The following is an 8,831-nucleotide window of genomic DNA, read 5'->3' as shown; positions in this document are numbered from 1 at the left end:
TCAGGCAGAGGGAGAGGGAGAAGCACGCTCCCTGCCGAGTGGGGTGCTGGATGTAGGACTCCATCCCGGGACTCTGGCATCATGACCTGAGCTGAAGGCAGAAGCATAACCGACTGAGCCACCCAGGCGTCCTGAAAACTTAAAAAAAAAAAATTTTTTTTTAAAATTTATCCATTTGAGGGCGCCTGGGTGGCTCAGTGGGTTAAGCCACTGCCTTCGGCTCAGGTCATGATCTCAGGGTCCTGGGATCGAGTCCTGCATCGGGCTCTCTGCTCAGCAGGGAGACTGCTTCCTCCTCTCTCTCTCTCTGCCTGCCTCTCTGCCTACTTGTGATCTCTCTCTGTCAAATAAGAAAAAAAAAAACTTAAAAAAAAATTTATCCATTTGAGAGAGAGCAGGAGCTGGTGGGGGCAGCAGGGGCCTAGGGAGAGGGAGAGGACCAAGCAGACGCCGTGCTGAGCTGGGAGCCCAACCTGGGACTTGATCCCAGGGCCCTGAGATCATGACTGGAGCTAAAATCAGATGCTGAACTGACTGAGCCATTCAGGTGCCCCTTATTGTAGAAAACTTTTAGAAGAATATAGACATTGACTAGAAACTCTGTTCTTATGAAAGATTCAGCCTCACATTGTAGATGATTAGTTCACTTGGAAAGAACTAATGCTCTTGGGAAATATTACAAACTCCTTTCATGTAAAAGATAAGAAACAGAACATACGAGGTCAGTCTCTATTTGAATTTCGATTTTAAAAAGTGAATTAGCTAAACCTCAAGTTTCGTGAACAGATATCAGATATGTGGTTCTAGAGTTTCGTATGTGTAATATAAGAACATGGTAAATGAATAAATATTAGTATACCCAAATCCTTTAAAAGTACATGTTTGGGGGCACCTGGGTGGCTCAGTTGGTTAAGCATCTGCCTTGGGCTCAGGTCATGATCCCAGGGTCCTGAGAGCAAGCCCCACCACACAGGCTCCCTGCTCAGTGGGGAGCTTGCTTCTTCTTCTTCCTCTGCCCCCTCCCCCTCTTTGTGCTCCATCTCAAAGAAATAAATAAAATCTTAAAAAAAAAAAAAAGAGAAAAAGTGCATTTTGGTCAACCTTTGAGATTCTTTTAGTGTGTCCAGAGTTAGAGATTTAGTGCCCCTGCTGATAGGATGACATAATTTTTTTTTTACACTTAATTTTTTATAAAGCAGTATTTGCTACAAGGCCTAACATGCTCTTGGCTCCTATGTGGTGATGTGATGTAATCTCACCCACCCACCACTCTCTAGCTGTAGTAAGAGACTTTCTGATTCTCAAACACAGGCCTTTTCCTACCTCAGGGCCTTTGCACCTGCCGTCCTTCTGCCTGGAAACTAGTCCTGCAGAGAACCCGTCAAGGCTGGGGCCTCCTTGAATTTCTGTACACTTGTAAGGGAGGCTGTCTTCTAGCCCCTTCTTGTTCATTACCTGCCTTTGTTCTCCGTAGCACTCACCACAATCTGATTTATTTTTATCTTTAAATTGTTTCTTGTCCATCTGCCCTGAAAAACACAATCTCCTTGTGAAACATGGTTCTCCATCCATCATGTCTCAGTATCTTGCATACAGTAGGTGCTAAATAAATATTCTCTGAATTTGTCTCCATCTCTGAATTTACAAATAGGTGACCAACATTTGGTGGCAATCACCTTTGATTTATAGGCAGCTGAATTTTGCTTATTTCCGGTTGCCAAGGGTTGCTTCTCTTTCGGATGACAAGGCCAGAGCATTTGTTGTCCTGTGCACCGGGAGTGTGAAGCTGGAATGTCAGGTGACACCAGAGAATGAGTCAGTCATGGCAGCTCCTTAAACACAGAAACATATTAAACATTCTGGGAATCAGTAGCTGCCTCCTAGAGAATTCCGTCCTTAACCATGACAAGTTGGGGTTTACAGTCAAAGTCCACTTAGCAAATGTTTATTCTACGACGTGCTTTTCTTTTGTTTCCTGTAAGTATAGCTTCGTGCCCTGCCAGGATTTGAGGTCACAGAAACACGAGGAGGCTATTAACATATCAATGGAGGGATCTCTTTGGAATCTAGAATTTGGAATAATATTTGCATCTCAAGCTCAGAAGCCGCCCAGGCAAGCCTGCTTATTGATTGCCTTTAATTTCCCCTTAAAACAGTGTCTGTTTCTGAATAAAAGATTAATACAGGAGGGCTCCGTTTGTCGCGTGATTTATACTCAACTGCTGCCTCCTTTCCATTCAGAAGCCAGTTGTGTACATGTCCCCACCCCTGAGACGTCTGCATTCAGTTCCTCAAGAAAAATAGCTTCTGGTCACCAAAGCCTGCAGCTTAATTGAATTTGTCTTTGTCCACTTAATCTTCACGCTCACAAAAAGTAGGGTGGGTGGGATTTATCCAGAAAAAACCATACCTGAAAAACACAACCGATCGCTAGGAGACCAGGCCGAAGAAAGAGATAGAAAATGCACTTTAAATAAAAAATGAAGCTCAGGGATGTCATTTAGAATGTCTGTGCTACACTTCTCTTTGCTTTAGGCATTACCAGATACTCTGGTATCATCCTAGTATAAACACAGCGACGTAGGAAGTAAACCACTGTGCTGGCTTACAGCAGAGCTACCATTTCTGTCTTGGCTGCGATTTCTATTGGGGAAGAAAAAAAATATGAAAGAAAAGTGGAGATTTCTGTTTTGTATGAAGTTCCAAAACCTCTTTCTGTAAATGAACGGATGTTAATAATAATAAACATCACTAAGAGCAAATAATTATCAAACCATTTTTTTTTAAACCATTGGACTAAATGCTCTCTACTCTTTATCTCATTTAGTATTGGTTCCAACCCTGTAAGGTGGTCCTATTAATATTCCCATACAGACAAAGCTTGGAGAAATTCAGGAAGCTGCCCATCTGCAGAGTGGCAGAGCCAGATTTTGAAGCTGGGTGCGTTTGATTCAAAAATCTAAGACTACAATCCCATTGGGAGAAGGGCATGTGGACAGGTGTGCCTCCCAGTCCATTTATTTCCTCAAAATGGTGGACGGAGGAAAGATGAGCTTTCCAGGTAGGCAGCCAGTTAGGACCAGGTGTCTTGAGCTTTGAATCCTAGGTCTGTCTCTTGCTAACTTAGACTTAACCACTAGGCAACACCATGTCCCATGGCCAAGTAGGATTGCTGGAGGCAGTTTCTTCTAATGTGTTGGCTTTGGTCATGCTACATGGTCACTTTCAGGGTGGGTGGCATTTGATGCCACAGAGATGTGTGGAGCAGAGAGGAAGGTAGGTCAATGAGAATCAACATGACAGTGACTTGGAACAGAACACCTTCTGACCCCACTGACAAGAATTACATCCCAGGGACTGATATAAAAGGAATGACAGTCCCATGCTGTCACTCACTGAGAAGTTCACTATTTTGTTCTTATTTTAGATAAACCTGATGATACCCAAGGTTGGAGCCGAGTGTGTGAGAGGTGGTCTTTGCTTCCTAAGTCGCCCTCTTCGATGGGGAACATGGAGAATAGTTTGTGATCTAGTGATCACAGAGGAGCTTGAATCAAGTCTCTGGTAGAAAGAATGAGATTGTATTTGGGAAGGTAAAAAGTGACTGTGCCTGCTTTCTGGTTTGGGATCATGATTTCTACGTCCCTAAGGTCGTGCCTCTCCATACTTCCCATTCGCCTTTCCAATGATTGCTTCATTGACTCAACCAACCAAACATACAAAACCCCAAAAAGTAAAACAAGAGACATTGGTGAAGCATCGATATGTGTCCCCTGTGTTAACAGGTACTGGGCCTAAGATAGTAAGGGAGACAAAGTTGTTACAGATAATTAACACTGAACAAATAATTCTGCAAATAACAGTTTAACTACCATTTTGATACTTGGTATCAAAAGAAATGTATCCGGAATGCAATGAGACTATTCACAGCTGCTCCTAAACTATCGAATGTCTTGTCCACCTGTGATTCCTTTTCTACTCACTTTCCCACAGCATGTTGGCTAAATTTTCCAGACTCACAGTTCAGCCATAGGGGTTCAGATCCTGTGTTACACTCAGTGGCTGTGTGATCTTGGAAAAGTTACGGAACCCTTCCGAGCCTTAGATTCCTGAGCAGTAGAAGGAAAATAACAGAAGTACAGTGTGATTTTTTTTTTTTTAAGATTTTATTTATTTATTTGACCGACAGAGATCACAAGTAGGCAGAGAGGCAGGCAGGGAGAGAGGGGGAGAAAGCAGGCTCCCTGCTGTGCAGAGAGCTGGATTCGGGGCTTGATCCCAGGACCCTGGAATCATGACCTGAGCTGAAGGCAGAGGTTAAACCCACTGAGCCACCCAGGCGCCCCACCACAGTGTTATCATCATAACCAAATGAGATGATTGAAGTAAAGCACTCAGCTTTGCAGGCACACCAAAGGTCTTCGGGTAAGCCTTGTTGTTATTAGTCTCTGAACGCCATAAGCATGTTCTTTTGTCCTCCATGCTGAAAGGCACCGATCCTTTGCTCAAGATGTGACGAGGAGGGTGATTTGGAGAGTGACTTACAAGGGTCCGAAGCCTAGAGGCTGCTCAAAAGCTGTGTGTCCTTGGGCAAGTCAGATGGCCTCTCTGGGCTCCATTTCCTTCATTGATAAGGGAAAGTCATAAATCTACTCAAGAATTAGAGTTAATGCACATAAAACATTTAGCTCGGTAAATGGCAACTGCTCTTATTAGTATTACTGATTATTACTGTTAGACACTGTACAAAGCATAATAATGCCTAAATATGCTTTTTAATCCCACCATTTTGGTGGTGCTTATCCACCAGTTTACAAAATGAGATTCTGAAAGTCTTTCTCCATGGAGTGAATTGTCTTTCTCTCTAGTGTTTTTCCTGAGAGCTCTTAATTTGGTGAGTAAATTTACAAGAGGGGTGGTAGATAAGGGATTTTTGTCCTTAAAACACTTCTTTAATCTCTACAGTTGCCATGGAATTTGTGTCATTTTTGCTTGGGCGATCAGATTACGTTTCATAAACAATATCCCCTGTGTTTAAAAATCTTTAAACGGCCACTTGTAAGCAGCTTGACGCGGACTACAGTTAATGCCTTGTTTGACTTGGATCTTCCTTTGTCCGTGGGGCTGACGGTCAACTGTTTATGCCAGCCTCAGATGCCTAACTAGAGACCCATGTTTTCCAGAAGATTCTTATTTGAAATAGTTCCTTCATTTTCGGTGCATCAACTGTCTCTTGCAGCTTTCCAGAAATGGGTGTTCTTGCTGCCTTTTTTAGATTTCTTATTTTTCCCGGAGCTCAGCCTCAGTGCTCTTTACCCCAAACTTTCCAAGTCAAAATTGCCAGCTCATTCTGACCCTTGGCCACCCTGGGGCAACCGGGGGGAGCTGGGTCACTTAGGTTGCACTTGTCAGTTTAGTTTTAACTACGTTTTAATTTTTAGATTGAAGGATTAAAACGCCTTTTGTTTCTTAGAGTTCCTGACTATAGGCGGTTCCCATATGTGATTCACTTGACCAGTGCTATCCAGTTCATTCTATTCTCCTCTCCACAGTGTTCTGGCAGGTTCTATCTCCAAAAGCGTATCCCAGACCCTTCCACTAGGGTCCCCACCGGCCTCCCAGCCCTGCTATCCTCTCATCTTGAACCCATCTAGCTGCTTTGGGTCTCGTTCACCCATTGCTCACAGGGCAACCCTAATGACTTAAAAACACGCAGCTGGTCATGCCAGCTCCATGGTTAAAACCTTTCCACGGGGGGCCCCTGGGTGACTCAGTTGGTTAAGTGTCTGCCTTCGGCTCAGGTCATGATCCCGGGGTCCTGGGATGGAGCCCCACCTCGGGCTCCCTGCTCAGTGAGGAGTCTGCTTCCCCCTCTCTCTCTGCCCATCCCGGCTCCCCCACCCCGTACTCATGTTCTCTCTCACTCGGTCTCTTTCTCTAATAAATAAATAAATAAATAAAACTTTAAAAACAAACAAACAGCCTTTCCATGGATCCTCATTGAATTTCAGGCAAAAATAAAAATTTCTGGGGCACCCAGGTAGCTCAGTGTGTTAAGCCTCTGCCTTTGGCTCAGGTCATGATCTCAGGGTTCTGGGATCGAGCCCCGCATCGGGCTCTCTGCTCAGCGGGGAGCCTGCTTCCCCGCCCCCGCCCCCCCCCCCCGCCTGCCTCTCTGCCTACTTGTGATCTCTCTCTGTCAAATAAATACATAAAAATCTTAAAAAAAAAAAATTAAAATTTCTCTACAGGAGGTCTGGCCCTGGTTCCTCCCAGCACATTGACTTCCTCCACCCGCGTTCACTCTCTGAGCTGCGCTCCCCTTCTTTCTCTTTCTTGAACAAGCCACGCTTGTCCTGGCCTCAGGGCCTTTGCGCTTGCTTTCCTTTGAGGCTCAAGAGCCCTTCTCCCAGGCCGAGTTTGCCTGGCTCCTTGGTAACTGTTAGTGCTCAGGAAAACTGTTTTGTCCTTGGAGAGACTTCCCGGCACCCCTTGACCCAGCTCAAACAGCTGCCTGGGTCATTGTGTCCCGGAGCACTGAGCCACATCTGGCATTGTCTTTTATTTGTATATTCTAAGTGTGTTCTCTCTTTTTCCTTCTAGAACAGGGCAGAGTGAGCGCTCTCAGCCTCAGCACTACTGACATTGCGTCCAGGCCAAGTTTTTGGTGTAGAGACCCTCCGGTGCCTTGTCTTGGGTGTTCCGCGGTGTCCCTGCCCAGCACCGCGAGATGCCGGTTGCATTTCCCCCGTCCCCCCTAACTGGTGACAGCTTAGAACATCTCCAGACATTGCCAAACGTCTCCGGGGTGGAGGCGGGGAGCAAAACTGGTCCCTGTTGAGAAGCGCTGGTCTAGAAACTAAAGTCTGAAACAAAACACCAAACAGTGCCTGGCATCTACACCGGGGATCAACTGCTTGCCAGTTGTAGGAATGAGTGATCAGCCCCGTGTAGACGGTGCTGTCATCCCCACGGTTCAGAGCTCCCCAGGCCCTGGAACTGACGGCACCTGCTGGGCAACGCCTCCAGCAGGTGCTAGATCTGGACGCCACCCAAGGCCATCTGAGGTCTAAGTTCAAGCTCTTCACTTTGGGCCACGTGAATATGCAGCCAGTGCAATGAGAATGATTTCTAGGGCTTTCCTCATTGGACACCTGTATGTGCTGCCATCCACGGTTCCAACTCACACCACATTCCAGGCAGGACGGACCAGCCTAAACACACTATATAGCTAATTTCAATTACTCTTTGCCTAGTGCGGAGAAATAAAAATAGTATTTTTACGTCTAGTAACTACACCCTCTTAGAGAGAATTGTTATTATTGCACACCTCTTGTGAGCACTTTAAAAAATTCAAGCTTTTGAATAGTTAACACATTCATATGGTTTGAAAAGAAAACAGTGTGAAAAGGTCATCATCGGTCATCACGGTGTCCATGGATCCCTTTCGATGAGTTTCCTGGGTGTCTTTTCAGAATTGTCTTGTTTTGTTCTTTTTTAAAAAATATTTTATTTTATTATTATTATTTTTTTAAGATTTTGTTTATTTGAGAGAGAGAGAAAGCACACAAGTTGGGGGAGGGGTGGTGGGAGAGGGAGAAGTACCCCACCCCCAGCAAGGAGTGAGACACAGGGCTTGACCCCAGGACCCCAAGATCATGACCTGAGCTGAAGGTAGATGCTTAACCGACTGAGCCACCCAGGTGCCCCGATTTGATTTTATTTTTTAAAATAATCCCTCCACCCAACATGGGGCTCAGACTCACCACCCCGAGGTCAAGACTGGCACGCTCCACTGATGGGACCAGCCAGGTGCCCCGGAGTTGTTCTGGACGTAACCCACACAAACATGCTCCCGTTCGCTCTTCTGTCCTTTTCTGGAGACGAACTCCGCACGCCGTCTCCCTTCCCCGACGTCTTGCTTCTTTCACTTAGCTTTCCCCGGTATCTTTCTGCAGTAGTGCCAACGGAACTTCTCCCGTCTTTTTTTTAATAGCCAAAGAATATCCCGCCTAGGATCACACTCAGGTTTATTTAACACATTCTCTGTGGCTGGGCATTTGGGTTGTTTCTTTCTTGTGTGTTATCCACAGCGCTGACACGCACAGCCTGTGTCCATTCTCTTCCTGAACCCATCGGAGAGAGAGAAACCCTCATTTCATACAGAAGGGCTGGGGTCAAAAGGACAATGTTCTTGACAGATACCCTGATGGCTTCTCTGAGTAGAAGAGTGCAGCCGTCCAGGCCCGGCATCGTGGGCTGGAGGGAGAGGAAAAATCAGTGAGGATGCATTAGCGCCATCGAGGGAGAAGCAGGTGGAATTTCGAGGTGGGTCGGAATCTCATGAACCTGGAGAGCGAGCTACAGAGGTCCAGGATGGGAGGGAGAGAGCTGGGGTGGTGGGAGGCAGGTTCACGACGACCAGAGATATCTAGTGAGTGAACTCAGGGGCAGAGATGGGGGGGTGGTCCTCAGGAACAACCTCCGCTTCCTCTAGATACTTGATGAATTTGGGCTTCATTCCACTGTCTTGGAAGGGAGGTGGGGGGCGGATATCTAGAGTGCCTGCAGGGTTGGAGAAATTGGGAGCACCCGGTGGTACGGATGACATGAATGAGGTAGGTTCTATTTGTAGTCCCATTTCCCAGATGAGAAAGGTCAAGTCCAGAAAAGTTGGGCGGACCCCACAGTTGCGTAGCTACCAAACAGTGGAGCTCAGCTGGGTGCTGAGAGCTGTCCGGTGTTACCTCCTGTTCTCTTTAAGCGCTCTGCCGTGTCATATCTGTTAAAGCCTGTTGGGCAACAAACAAACACATTTTATGTTCGCATTA

The sequence above is a fragment of the Mustela putorius genome, unplaced genomic scaffold (assembly GCF_011764305.1).
Source record: "Mustela putorius furo isolate JIRA1106 unplaced genomic scaffold, ASM1176430v1.1 tig00000592_pilon_pilon_pilon, whole genome shotgun sequence".
Lineage (NCBI taxonomy): Eukaryota > Metazoa > Chordata > Mammalia > Carnivora > Mustelidae > Mustela > Mustela putorius.
Note: the sequence above shows the minus strand (reverse complement) of the source record.